We start from the raw sequence: 15,531 nt of genomic DNA on the forward strand, positions 1-15,531 counted from the left end.
AAGTGCCAGAAATAATAGATCCTTGAGATTGTCATCACATACCCTAAGTTCTTCTCAGTCGATCTTAATACAGAGCAATCAATTCTTACTATAAGTGCAGGATACTACACCTAGGCAAAAAAATGCAGTGGAACTCTCTGCGTCAGAGTGTGGTGGAAGCTGCTACCTTGGAAGTCATCTCCTATTTTGCAGGGAGCAGGCAGGATCATATCTAGCTACATCTCCAAAACAGACATGAAATGATTGACAGCAACACTGAGATCTCCAGAAGATCTCTGACAGATCTCAGAGTTTATGTCATCATTTTGCTCCTGGGTAAATGGAGACACTTCTATGCCCACTCATCAGGAAATGATTGGGGATGTTAAGTATTCAGGGGATGGAGCTTTAGGTGAGGGAGGAAGAGTGTTCCAATCCCCACAATGCCCCCAAAACTCATGTGCATACATCCCTAACAGGAGGCCACCTTGCTGGAACTTGCAAGTCAACAGTATAAAGAGTATGTGTATAAACAGTATACACTGCCACTCCCACTCTACAATTGGTAAACATTAATCCCCTATGTACACCCCAGTAGCTGCTGCCACCTGAAAGAAACATTCAGCAGCTCTATCTGGAGTTGGAAAGTTTGCATGAACTCTTATTCTAAGTAAATCTATAAGTACTGGACTCAAAATGGCAGAGAGATTAAATTTCTTTTACTATCTTGTACCTCAAAGTAACAAAAAAAAAACCCAACTATATTAAGAAGTCATAGCAGGAATTGGGACCCTATTTCAAACTCTTGGTTTCTTGAAGGAACAAATGCTAACTTTGATAAAACTACAGTGTTTCCCCGAAAATAAGACAGTGTCTTATATTAATTTTTGCTCCCAAAGATACGCTAGGTCCTATTTTTGGGGGATGGCTTATTTTTCCATGAAGAAGAATTCACATTTATTGTTGAACAAAAAAATGAACATTTATTATATACTGTACAGTAGTTGTCATCACAAACCAGCATAGCCAGACAAACTGAATCCTATCAAGAATTTCTTATTACTACCATTATTTCCACGAGTAACAATCTATGGTACATACATTTACCGATCCTGCATGCTCTGGTGTTCGGTTTGGTGGGCATGCTTCCAAACACAAACCTTGCTAGGTCTTACTTTCGGGGGAGGCCTTATATTTAGCAATTCAGCAAAACCTCTACTAGGTCTTATTTTCTGAGGATGTCTTATTTTTGGGGAAACAGGGTAGCTATGTCATAACTATTCTGAAACTGAAAGTCATATGAAATCTGCAGTTCTTACCATTTGAGCCACACAGTCCCAATCTTGGGGCTGTTCACCACTGAGGAGTACTGCTCAGATTTCTATACATTGTGATAGCACAAACCAAAAGTAGATGGTATCTGGTTTATATGCTGGACCTTCAGTGGTTGCAAGCCACTCTGTTCAAGTTTTCTTATACAACTTTCCTTTTCTATAGTTCATTCATCCCAACTATGTAAGCTTAAGGCCCATTTCAGAGTCCCAGCCACATAAGAAAAAAACAACTAAGAGCTTTGCTAGATCTTAACAAAAGCCTATTTAGTAAAGCTTCCTGTTTTCTACAGCAGCCAATACCCAATGGCTATGGGAAGTCCACAGGCAGAAAAGCAGACCCTGGGCTTGGCAGCTGATGCGAGCCCAAACACATTAAATCTGTAAGAAAGTGTAGGTCCACCAGCTACGAAGGTTTATAAAAAGTGGCTCTCATGAAAAGAAAATAGCATATGTATGAATGGGGTGATGTGTAATATAGGGTGCATTTACACTGTAGAATTAATGCAGCTGTCATGTCTCAATGCTATGGAATTGTGGGATCTATTGTTTTATCAGATCTTTAGCCATCAGTGAATAAAGTCCCAAGAAGTTTACAAATCTAAGGGTGCCTCTAAAGGTTTTTAACCTTTTTTATTCACAGATCCCTTTGCCAGTCAGGTAAAAACCATGGACCTCTTCGCAGAATATGGTGGCAGATCATTTTCTGATACTCAACACTAGCATATCTTTAAATTAAATAGTTTGTATGAAGCAGGACTTTGATCACATGTGATCTAGCGCCAGGTCTATCAACTATCTTAATTTCAAAATATGGATATGCAACAACTTTAATGCCATATGAAATGCATACTACTGTAATTAATTGTATACATTCATAAGTGAAGGAAATGCTAGATTTTAGTTAGAGGTCTGAGAAAATTAAAGTAAGTTGTTTGTTTTTTTTCAAGCTCATAGATCCCCTGAAATCTTTCCATGGATCCCCAAAGGGCCCATGGACATCTGGTTAGACAGTAAACCCCTATTCTACACTATAGAATGAATGCAGTCTGGCACCTCTTCAACTGCCAATTCTATGGAATCCTGGAGTTGTAGCTTGGTGAAGCACCAGTACTCCTTGGCAAAGAAGACTAAAGACCTTGTTAAAGTACAGAACCCAAAACTCAGTAGCATTGAGCCACAGCAGTTCAAGTGGTGTCAAACCGCAAGTGTGGATCATGGATTTCCAAACATTTTGTGCTGGTGACACATGTTTTAGACATGGAAGATTTCATGACATAGTAATTCAGTTTTACTATCAAATCAGTGGTTAAACCAACCCCTTATGATAGGCACACATATACATTATAACAATAAGTATGGTGACGCAACTTATCTCATGAAAATCTTTCACTCATATTTTTAATACAGGTTACAAAAGATGGGTTCTGTAGGTTTGTTCTGAAGTTGAATTTGTATGTAAGTTGAAACTAGGTACATTTTAGGTGTAACTCCAGGCAAAATCATATCAATATTTAGCTTTGGATAGCATAGGGAAGGGTTAACACCCCTGTGGTGTTTGTTTTGCTGTCTATGCCCCTGTTCAGAAGATTTCACATCACCTTCTGTCCCTGTAATAATTGGATTTTGGAAAAAAAATGGCTTGTTATGGAAACAAGGATTGGCAATAAAGCTTCAGTGGAGACTCCTTTCCTCCAAGATAACTCTTCCAGAAGAGTGTTGTCAAAGGCTTTCATGGCCGGAATCACTGGGTTGCTGTGAGCTGCATGGCCATGTTCCAGAAGCATTCGTTCCTGACGTTTCACCTACATCTACGGCAGGAATACTCAGAGGTTGTGAGATCTGATGGAAAATAGGCAACTGGGGTTTATATATCTGTTGAATGTTCAGGGTGGGAGAAAGAACTCTTATCTGTTTGAGGCAGGTGGGAATGTTGCAACTCGCCAACTTGATTAGCATTGAATAGTCTTTCAGCTTCAAGGTCTGGCTGCTTCCTGCCTGGGGGAATCCTTTGGGAGGTGTTACCTGGCCCTGATTGATTCATGTCTGGAATTCCCCTGTCTTCTGAGTATTGTTTTTGATTTACTGTCCTGAGTTTTTTTTAATACTGGTAGCCTGATTTTGTTCATTTTCATTGTTTCCTCCTTTCAGGCTATTCAAGGCTAATCAAGATGGCCATCTGCAACATTCACACCTCCCTCAAACAGACAAGAGTTCTTTCTCCCACCCTGAACATTCCACCGATAGATAAACCCCAGTTGACTAGTTTCCAGCAGACCTCACAACCTATGAGGACACTTGCCATAGATGCGGGCGAAAAGTCATAGAATCATAGAGTTGGAAGAGACCTTATGGGCCATCCAGTCTAACCCTCTGCCAAGAAGCAGGAAATTGCATTCAAAGCACCTCCGATAGATGGCCATCCAACGTCTGCTTAAAAGCCTCCAAAGGAGAAACCTCCACCACACTCCGCAGCAGAGTGTTCCACTGCCGAACAGCTTTCACAGTGAGGAAGTTCTTCCTAATGTTCAGGTGGAATCTCTTTTCCTGTAGTTTAAAGCCATTGCTCTGCTTCCTAGTCTCCAGGGCAGCAGAAAACAAGCTTGCTCCCTCCTCCCTATGACTTCCCCTCACATATTTATACATGGTTATCATGTCTCCTCTCAGCCTTCTCTTCTGCCGGCTAAACATGCCAAGCTCTGTCAGCCGCTCCTCGCTGGGCTTGTTCTCCAGACCATTGATTATTTTAGTCATCCTCCCCTGGATTCATTCCAGCCTGTCAACATCTCCCTTCAATTGCAGTGCCCAGAACTGGACACAGTATTCTAGGTGTGGTCTGACCAAGGCAGAATAGAGGGGTAGCGTGGCTTCCCAGGGGTCCTAAAACTTTTTAATCAGAGGGCTGGTCCACATTCCTTCAGACTGTTGAGGGGCCAAATTATCAATGGAAAAAAAATGAATAAATTCCTATGTACACTGCACATGTTTTATTTGTAGTGCAAAAAAAAAATAACAATGAAAGAACAATACAATATTTAAAAATAAAACAATTTTAACTAACATAAACATATCAGAATTTCAATGGGAAGTGTGGGCCTGCTTCTGGCCAATGAGATAGTCAAGTTAATTAGGATTGTTGTTGTTGTGTGCCTTCAAGTCATTTCAGACTTTGGGCGAGCCTAAGTCTAAAACTGAGGGCGGGGGCCAGGTAAATGACCTTGTAGGGCCGCATCCGCCCCATGGGCCTTAGTTTGAAGATCCCCTGCTCTAGACACTATGCTCCTATTTATGCAGGTCAGCAAAGAATGCTTCTGGAACATGGCCATACAGCCCGGAAAACTCACAGCAACCTCTTCCAGAAGTGAATTTCCCTTCTTGGAAATTCTCTCACTTCCTCTTTGGAGATTTCTCTCACTTCCTTTTTTTTTTGTCAGGAGCAACCGGAGTTGCTTCTGGAGTGAGAGAATTGGCTGTCTGCAAGGACGTTGCCCAGGGGACGCCCGGATGTTTTGATGTTTTACCATCCTTGAGGGAGGTTTCTCTCATTTCCCCGCATAGAGCTGGAACTGATAGAGGCAGCTCATCCACGCTCCCCCCCCCCCCCCCGGGGGGAGGGGGATTCGAACCTGGCAGCCTTCGGGTCAGCAACCCAACCTTCAAGTCAGTAGGCTTTTATCCCCTAGGCCACCGGAGGCTCCTCACTTCCTGTTGTCTCACCCCCCATTCTTAACTATGAATCCTTTGTAAGTCGGATGCTTGTGACTGCCTGTATATTAAACATGGGCAAACTTTGGCACTGGCCGAAGTGGTTGAGGAGGAAAAGGAAAGGGCCTGAGGCTGTTAGGAATGGTGGGAGTTGAAGTCCAAAACACCTGGAGGGAAGGCCCAACTTTGCCCCTACCTGCTGTATATGGTTTATTACTTATTTTACAGAGTCAAGGGTCTCTCATTCCGTCTGGGTGACACACCCACATCCAGTAACCGAGACACAAATGTGTTACGACACACAGTTTGGAAAGTTCTGCTGTGTAGATTCCCAAACTCTTGTGGGATGTTTTGGACTTCAACTCCCAGAAGCCTCAGCTGCATTGGCCAATGCTCAGGGAGCCTGGGAGCTAAAGTCCAAAACACCTGGAAAACCAAAGTTTGGGGAGCAGTCGTGCAGAGGCACCAGTAGTCTTCTAATGTGCAAAAGCAGGCAGGCGAGGGGGCCTGGGGATTTCTGCAGCCCCATGAAAGGTATGAGACACCTCCTTCAAAACCAAACTAGAAGGATAGACAAAGGGAGAGCTGCCCTGTCCCAACTCACCTGCCCTGTTCAGCTCCAGGACCAGGCCCACCAAGGGACGAGGCGAAGGAGGCCTTCCCCACATCCGGGTCTCGGGCGAGGTCTGCGAGGGCTCCTTCCCTTTGCTTCCCTTGGCTTGGCTTCCTCACAGGAGGCGCCGGCAATGGTGGCGGGAGAGAGGGCGCCTGCTCCCTCTCGCCCCGCCACCCCGAGCCCTCATTCCCGAGCAGGACGGAGACCGAGGAGGAGGAGCCGCTCGCCCCGTTCGCCTCACCCGCTCTCGGCCCTTCTCGCCTGGCCTCTGCCCTCGCCGCCACGCTTCTACCTGCCGCCGACACCGCCTACTTGAGTTTCCCGACTCGGCTCCCGGCCGCCATCTTGCCGGAGGAGACTGCCACCTCCGGCGCATGCGCGGCTGAGCGAGATCCTGGCTCTGAGGCAGACGAAGAAGAAAGGGGCCCCAGTGCGCCTGCGCAACGAGGGGTGTGCGGCGCCTGCTGTTCACGCTCCCTCACACCTGCTGGGAGAGCAGCTGGGAAAGGGGCGGGGCTTGTAATGGATCCCGGGCTTGACAATGAGACCGTCTGGAGCCAAGCAGGGGATCGCCGAGGCTGGGCTGCTGCTGCTCTTTGGCAGCGTTGGAAGGGGAGGGAGATGCGGAAAGCTGTGTGAGGGTCGCTCCAAAATCAGGAGGGTTGAAAGTGTCACATTTGCTTTCCAGTGGTCCAGTGTACACAAACTTTATCCCATGCACAAAATTAAGGGTCTGTCTGGAGAACACGCCCTACGAGGAGCGGCTGGAAGAGCTGTGGATGTTTATCCTTCAGAAGAGAAGGCTGAGAGGAGACATGATGACGACCATGTATAAATATGTGAGGCGAAGTCATAAGGAGGAGATGGCAAACTTGTTTTCTGCTGCTCTGGAGACTAGGACGCGGAACAATGGCTTCAAACTACAGGAAAAGAGATTCCACTTGAACATTAGAAAGAACTTCCTCACTGTGAGAGCTGTTCAGTGGAACTCACTGCTGCGGAGTGTGGTGGAAGTTTTTAAAGTAGAAGCTATATAACCATCTGTCGGGAGTGCTCTGAATGCAATTTCCTGCTTTTGGGCAGGGGGTTGGACTGGACAGCCCATGAGATCTCTTCCAACTCTATGATTCTATGACTCTATGATTAGGTTAAAGGTAAAGGTTTTCCCCTGACATTAAGTCTAGTCATGTCCAACTCTGGGGGTTGGTGCTCATCTCCATTTCTAAGCCGAAGAGCCAGGCAATGCCATTACCTTCCTACTTGAGTGGTACCTATTGATCTACTCACATTTGCATGTTTTCGAACTGCTAGGTTAACAGAAGCTAACACTGGGAGCTCACCCTGCTCCCCAGATTTGAACCGCCAGTCTTTCAGTCAGCAAGCTCAGCAGTTTAATTCACTGCACCACCAGGGGCTCACATAAAACTATTAAAGTATCTATACATGCATACTCATACACATACACAAAATAAAAGTGAAAATGTGTATGTGGAGGTGTTCACTTACACAGACAGCACCCCACCTCCACAAACAGCTATAATTCCCAGTGAACAGGAGACACCAATGGCCCTCTCTCCATTTACATGTAGGTTATAGTGAGCGCCATGAACATGTAGCCCAAACCCTGCCTGTGTCTTCCACAAACACCATTCTGTCCCCCACCCAAATGAAGGCTTTCATGCACAGACCATTTCATCCTAGATGTTCTGTTTTTCCTCCAGAATGGACATCCCAGGCTCCCTTAATTTGCATGACCCCACCCACTGCTTCTCCCTTAACCCTTTCCTATGGCACACAGTTAACTCAGGAATTGATCAGCAACTGAACAAGAGTTTCGGAACAATTCACCGTGATTTCAAAGAGTTGTACTTGACCTACATACAGGGAACACTGCTAACCCAACCAATGATGCATCTGGACCAAACTTGCCATGGATAATGGGACTTGCAGTATCTTCACTGATACTATGACCACCAGGGCCGTAGCCAGAAAAAAAATGGGGGGGGGAGTTTGAAAATTTCGGCGGGGGCGTTGAACCCCTAACCACCCCCTCCCCAGCTACAGACCTGTCAATATCTGCTTGAGATAGTGCCTGGAGGGTCACTTAATTTTTTGCATCTCATAAACTTAGTATGGGGATTTGGTTAACCAGTTAAAATTCATGAGTAAACCAGGTTTCCTTTAACCTGAAAAAAATTCGGGGGCGGGGGGTTGAACCCCTAACCATCCCCCCCCTCCCCGGCTACAGGCCTGCCACCTCCAACAATGGAATGGGACCAGACTTGGCACCTACGTACCCACCGCCAAGACACAACACTTGGAAGGCCATTATACTTGGCCAACAAGGGATTGCCTAAGTAAGCAAGTATTGTTATTATGTTTATACCCTGCTTTTTCTCTCCACAAAGGAGACTCAAAGTAGCTTACATTAAAAGCATTTCAATACAAATTAAAATCCACAAATATACAAACATTAGAACAGAATTAAATATCAATTCACAGTTAAAATCCATAGAAACTTTAACTGACATGGAGTCCTCCTCAGAGTTGCTGTTTTACAAGGTCTTGAGCCTTCTCTGCCTTTGGTGCCTCACCAAAGTACAAATGCCATGATTCTATAGTATTGAGCTATGTCAGCTAAAGTGGCATCAAACTGCATTAATTTTACATGGTAACCACATAAAAAGATGTCAGGTACTGATATTCCATGACCAAGCATTCAATTTGCTATGGTTATGCAGTTCATAATAAATCTTGGGTTTTTAAAGACAGAAATTTCACATCACTTTTTAAACAGTGTAAATACTTTGTATAGACAAAACAAAGAGAGAAGGTGGTGTTTTTGAGGTCAGACCTCACATGCATCATGAATACATTAGAGGAAGCAGATGGAAATCCATGAAAACTCATGCTAAAACAACAGTACATTGGTCTTAAAGGTGCTGTTAGATCCCTTTCCCCCACTTTAGTTTTCCTGCTGAAATAGATTAACACTCCTGTCTAGTCAAATACACCTCTGTGTTTTCTTTGACAGTCGGATGTCAGATTACATTACAGGAGATGGCACTGAGAATTTATTCTAGGTATGAGAAATGTTCAGAAAGGTTAATTGGCTCATAATCTGCTTTTCTCACACAGCTGTGGTAAGAGTTGTTGCTTCAAAAGGATTTATTTTCTTTACCATTTTGTTTTGTAAATTTTAGGAACTTGCCTGTAAGTGCTGCTCTTTTGTCATTTAACTACAAGATTAATGTGAGGAGCTGCACCTTCATATCTAAATCCTTTTTTCCAGAATTAATTTCCAAGATAGATCTGTGTTGGTGTCAATGGGTTCTGCCTTAAGATAAAAGTTTAATCATGATTTTTCCCAATTTGATCTGGGTTTCCTGTAACATTTAGAAACTTGTGTCCATTCACGTGCTGGATGTTAGTAAGGTAACATCTTCATTCTTAATGTTATTGTACTCAAATATTATTTTGACTATACTTTGACATGATAATTAGTTTAATATGTTCCAGATGTCAAAATACACAACAAGCCCTTTGAGATTTGGGACATGTTATTGATTAATCAAGGCCCCTTCCACGAACAGCTGAATAAAATCACTCAATTTTTTTGCCCTGAACTGGGATATATGGCAGTGTGGACTCAGGGCTCTTCCACAAAGCCCTATATTCCAGAATATCAAAGCAGAAAATCCCACAACATCTGCTTTGAATTGGGTTATTTGAGTCCACACTGCCGTATATGCTAGTTCAAAGCAGATAATGTGGGATTTTATTCAGCTGTGTGGAAGGAGCCCCAGTTCAAAGCAGATAGTGGGATTTTCTGGGTTATAGGGCTGTGTGGACGGGCCGGACATTTCTTAAGCGGACCTGTTGATAGAAAAGCACCCTAAGATGAAAATCTGAAAAGTTGTACAGCCAATACTTTTTTGTTGTCTATTTATAGGCGATCCCTCATTGTTGAGTATGATTGTCTTGCAGAAGCAGAGCCTTGGCAATGGTTCCATAAGTGACTGTAGAGACCTATTCTCAATCTGCATGGTCTTTTGCATTGAGGACATAGGTTTCTGGATGGAAAGCAGTAAACAAGGAGCACACAACTCCCTGCTTGAAACAGCTCCCTATAGCCTTTTATTAGTTATTTTGTATTGTTTTAAATATGCTGTTAGCTGTCTTGAGTCCCATTATTGGGAGAAAGGTGGGATATAAATGAATAATATAAATAAGAATAAATGAATGAAAAAGCAAGAAGTGCAGAAAGAGGAAACAAAAGTTTGAAACAGTTAATTGAGTTTTCAAGGGAAATGAACACAATGGCCTGTATCCAGCCGCTGATTAGAGTAGACTGATTGAATCAATGGTTGAGTCTCATTTATCCAACATAGACGGGCCGGCAGAACGTTGGATAAGTGAAAATGTTGGATAATAAAGAGGGATTAGGGAAAAGCCTATTAAACATCAAATTACATTATGATTTTACAGATTAAGCAACAAAAATCATGTTTTACAACAAATTGACAGAAAAAGCAGTTCAATACACTGTAACGTTATGTAGTAATTACTGTATTTATGAATTTAGCACCAAAACACTGCAATGTATTAAAAACATTGACTAGAAAAACTGCGTTGGATAATACGTAATGTTGGATAAGCGAAGGTTGGATAGGTGAGACTACTGTATTGCTTTTCCTTTCAACAATTGATTTAGTGGCCCTACTGTCATTGAGGCCCCTTCCACACAGCTGAATAAAATCCCACATTACAGTAGAGTCTCACTTATCCAACACTTGCTTATCCAACGTTCTGGATTATCCAACGCATTTTTTGTAGTCAATGTTTTCAATATATTGTGATATTTTGGTGCTAAATTCATAAATACAGTAATTACTACATAACATTACTGCATATTGAACTACTTTTTCTGTCAAATTTGTTGTATAACATGATGTTTTGGTGCTTAATTTGTAACATCATAACCTAATTTGATGTTTAATAGGCTTTTCCATAATGCCTCCTTATTATCCAACATATCCGCTTATCCAACATTCTGCCGGCCTGTTTATGTTAGATAAGTGAGACTCTACTGTATCTGCTTTGAACTGGAATATATGGCAGTGTGGACGCAGATATTGTAGGATTTTCTGCCTTGATATTCTAGGTTATATGGCTGTGTGGAGGGTCCCTAAAATAATCCAGTTCAAATCAGATTGCAGTATGTGGATTTTCAACTTTGATGACCTGGATTAACTGGCAGTGTAGAAGGGGCCATAGTTAATTGAGTACAATATATTTTTGCATTTTAAATCTAGTTTGTATCAGTTAAAGTATGCTAAGGACAAAAGGGAAAAGTGGGAGAAAAACAGATGAAGTGGGAATTATAAAACCATCTGCAAAAGTGGGATCACAAATTATTAATTTCCAAATTAGGAAATCTGAGGATTATGGAATTGTAAACTTCATGATCTCCAGGCAGCAGGGCATTGAGGAAAGCTGACAAATACTTATTCCTTTTCTTCTGCTGCTGTCTCTAATCAAGAAAATTTGAATAACCTCAAAAGGTTATAAAATGTACAAATACAGTAGAGTCTCACTTATCCAACACTCGCTTATCCAACGTTCTGGATTATCCAACGCATTTTTGTAGACAATGTTTTCAATATATCATGATATTTTGGTGCTAAATTCGTAAATACAGTAATTACTACATAGCATTACTGTGTATTGAACTACTTTTTCTGTCAAATTTGTTGTATAACATGATGTTCTGGTGCTTAATTTGTAAAATCATAACCTAATTTGATGTTTAATAGGCTTTTCCTTAATCTCTCCTTATTATCCAACATATTCGCTTATCCAACGTTCTGTCGGCCCGTTTACGTTGGATAAGTGAGACTCTACTGTACCTGTTAGATTAGTAATGAAGCAGAATGAGTACACGCCTTTAGCTCTTGAAGAAAACGCTTAATCTAAAGAATGGAAGTAATATGAAGAATAGTTTAGCTATCCTCTGCAATGTGGGATACCATTCCCGATTTCAGTGGAACACAAGAGAGCAGAATGACAGTCATAATATATCATTGGGGGTTTCTGTTTTGTTTTTATCCTCATAGTTTAAAGCTAAACAAATAAAACATTTATATTTTCAAATAAAATTAAATAGTGCTTTTATCTAAAGTGTAGTTTCAGTTTTAGGCACTAAAATCCAGTTTGAAGCCAGCTCAAGGTACACAAAACACACACTTCCAATGTGTGCTTGCAAAATGCATCCAGCCAGAAACAGCATGTTAAAAAAAACTGGAAATTCTGGTTCAAGCCATAAAATCCATTGCAACCAATCAATGTATATTCCATGAAGAGCAGGAGCCTGAGGTCAAAAAACAGAGTACTTGTGAGGACAGGGCTAGCACTGAAGCATTCAGAGGTAGAAATAGGATACACAGCTCAATCAGAAGGAAAACAAACACTCCCTCTAAGACAGTAGTTCTCAACCTTTGGGTCCCCAGGTGTTTTGGCCCACAACTCCCAGAAATCCCAGCCAGTTTACCAGCTGTTAAGATTTCTGGGAGTTGAAGGCCAAAACATCTGGGGACCCACAGGTTGAGAACCACTGCCTTAAGAGGAAACCACAGTTTCTCTCATTCTTGTTTTGCCCTGCTTTTGTCTAGCACTGATTCACATTGGACTGTCTGCTTCATATCAGCACATCCCACCAGAGGAGGTAAGGAAAAAAAGAGGTATGTGGTCACCGTTCCAGCTTCCAGACAATTCCTGGGGTGAATCTGTAGACACTTCACAGGGAACTGGGCCCCTTTCATCCACATCCTGACCTGGTTTAAATGGCTGTGTAAAAGTAGCCTAACACAACTCAAAATAGAACTTAACTCCAAAAGTGACCTCAAAACTACAAGACTGGCAATGCCTCTCTTTCTTCAGTGCACGTTTCTTATTGAATGCAACCAAGATTTAGATCACTTTTTAAAAAACAAGTTAATAGTAATCACGTGGTTAAACAGTATCCTGGGATCTTTGTTCTTCCACTGTTTACAGCAAATGAGCAACTTGCCAACAATCAAAATGTTTGTTCCAATGTGTATGACACTATGCTTTGTAATGCTGCATTTCTTCTCCTTTTATCCTTCACACAGTCATTTAACAACATGCCCTTAGCTGCCAGGGACATCATCAATAATTCTTAAGTGAGTCACAGACATTTGTGGTTTATAATAACTGGAAGTCTGGTTGTCCTGTCTAATTTGCTATGAGTGGACTCTCTTTGTAATGGCATTAGAAGCTACAGTGTTATAACCAAGCCTTTATTTTAGAATTGCTAAATATAGACACTGTCCTCCTTTGGCTAGATTATCGATACTTTCACTTCTACATATTTGGGGAATCAAAGAAGTTACTGTTCAAGACTCTTCCTCTTTGCTCACAGCCAGCACTCTTTTGCTAGAGTTTTCTCTGTGAACTAGTGTGTTTTTAAAAATAGGAAACAATCCAGATCCATTTAAATTTGAAATCTAATTTAAAATTTAAATTAGCAGGATTTAATCTTTGATTTCTGTGGGATGTAAACTGCACCTGGGTTAGATAAGTATAGCAGACACATGTCTCATTTATTTCCTACATGCTTTCACCTCCTTTAAAGCATTTTTATTTTCTCCCCAAATGCCTGTATTCTAAGGGATTCAGTGATTTGCAGTTTGGTGAAGCACAATAGTTTGGCTGAGTAGTCTAAAAGCTTTCCCCCTACACTGTAAATCGCAGGATTGCAAAGGATAATGCCATAGCATTTAAAATGGAATCACAGCACTATAAAAATGTTGTGTGAAAGGACCCCATGAGTTTTTAACCCTTTTCTCTTTTGCAACTCCAGAAAGTTAATCCTCATGGTCATAGCATAATCTTGGACCCAAGCCACTCAAGATGCACACATCTGTTCCTGGAAGCAAATCTATAAAATAAATCGGGATCCCAAGTGTATGAGAAATAATTAGGCCATGCAATGTCATATTAGACATGCTCCCTACATATTCAATAGGGATGTGCGATCTATAAAGAAATGGTTCAAAAGTCATTGCAAAACTGGGGGGGTGCTGGTGCTTCATTTCTAAAGTGTTTCTAAAGTATACTTAGTGAAAATTTCGTTACTAAAATGAGACTAATGAAATTTCATTACTATTTTGTTACAGTAATTGCGCATAATAAAATTACTATAATTGAGGAAACTTCAGGGGCTCCTATCTCTCTCATTTTTATAGCTATTGGGGTGAAACTTGCTACAATGGTGGAACACATTTACCACTATTAGCCCACCAAATTTCAGAACTTTACTTATCCACTGATTTTTGGCGAATTTTCAACGTTTTAGGGAGGGACAGACCTCTCTCCCCGCTATCCTGATTGGTGCCTTCTGATGCTGATGGCATCTGGGGAATGTAGTTTAGGGCAGGGCCTTTTGAATTCTCTGGCATAAGGATCCTCCCTTCCCAAACTATATTTCCCAGAGTTCTGTGCTGTTCCCAAAATGAACTGCTTCCTCTTTTGCTTGCTGCTAATGCTGAGACTGTGTTAATTTCACAGAGGAATGGCAAGGCACTAAGGCAGCCTTTGGCTTTGCTTCCTTGCCTTGCATTGAATACGAAACTAACTTTGGGAGCCTCCCAAGATTTACAAAACTAAAACAAAAAAGTATGGGGTCAGTTCTAAAATATTTGGCGTGGGTCGCGCAAACACTTAGAATATGGCTTCCAACTTACAAAACTTCCAATTTTCTTACAACTGCCAAAACCTCCGATTTTTTCACAAGCCTAATATTCATGTACAAGTCGATCTCATGTTGAAGTTGATGAAAGGTTTGTGGACAAAATTATGGATTTTGATATAAATTGAATATTATTCTGAAGAGATGGGAAAGCACCAAAATGGCCTCAGGGCCATCTTCCCCTAACTACTACCACTTCCCCACACGGGCATTCAAAAAAGCCAGAGGTGGTGCTACAGCAGAGAAAGTAAAGGCAGTCAGTGCTTCTTTTAGGTTCTCCTGAAACAGATTAAGCTCTTGCTTTTCACCACTCTATTCCAAAATGGTTCTCTTTTTTGATAAGAGTCAGGACACAGTACTTACATTGACCCATGGATAAGCCAATCTATGCTTTTTGGATTGATTTTTAACTACAATTTCTAGACTTATATATGAGTATATACAGTAAGTTCTTGAAGTTCAGTGATACCTTCCAAGAAAGTATTTAAAGTGTCAGCCTTTTTCCAGTTCCAAATATTTGGGAAGTGAATTGGTGAAAATAAAATGAAATTGCAGAGGGATTAGAAAACGAGTTACTTTAGTAAGTTTGGTCCAGAAAAGGAAGGCTATCCTTTTTAACTTCAAGGTCAGCTTTCATTGCTTGGAATGTCTTAATTATTTGGCCCAAATTCTGTGATGCACTTTATAATCTCAAGCTGCCTTTTGTCCAAAACAAGGCTAAAACCACACAGTGACCAAAGTAATTGCATATTTGATAATAAATATGTCTGCAGAACAGAGCTAGAGTTGTTCTTTTTTAGCCAGATAAGATAATGCCAAGGAAGTCTTGAAATGATAAATAATAATACTGCACCTAGTGCCCTTGTACCTGTTTAATAAAGATTATTTTATATTTTATATATTATATTAGAGGATTAAAGAGGTTTTCTACCTGTAACAAGCAAGACAAATCACCCTGGTAACTAACATGGTGCATTATCTGTTTTTCCTTCAAATGGCGTCCGCTGTGTAAGGATTCGGACTGGCTGTGTTCATATTGTAATACGCTAATAACATTCAGTGCTCTTATCTTTAACATTACCAAACCAACATATTGCCATGGCTTTGTTTTAGAAGCATATTTGTAATAT

The 15,531-nt window shown here is 41.4% G+C and overlaps 1 protein-coding gene across 2 annotated transcripts in view; it reads right to left on the minus strand.

Annotated features, from left to right (window-relative positions):
• Positions 1–6,003, minus strand: part of apc (APC regulator of WNT signaling pathway) — a 101,499-nt gene extending 95,496 nt beyond the window's left edge. For both annotated transcript variants that reach the window (XM_008114016.3, XM_008114014.3), the window contains exon 1: positions 5,620–6,003. The gene's annotated coding sequence lies outside the window, so the exon portion shown is untranslated. The remainder of the gene's footprint in view (positions 1–5,619) is intronic.
• Between the last annotated feature and the right edge of the window lie 9,528 nt (positions 6,004–15,531).

Source organism: Anolis carolinensis, chromosome 2 (genome assembly GCF_035594765.1).
Source record: "Anolis carolinensis isolate JA03-04 chromosome 2, rAnoCar3.1.pri, whole genome shotgun sequence".
Classification (NCBI taxonomy): Eukaryota; Metazoa; Chordata; class Lepidosauria; order Squamata; family Dactyloidae; genus Anolis; species Anolis carolinensis.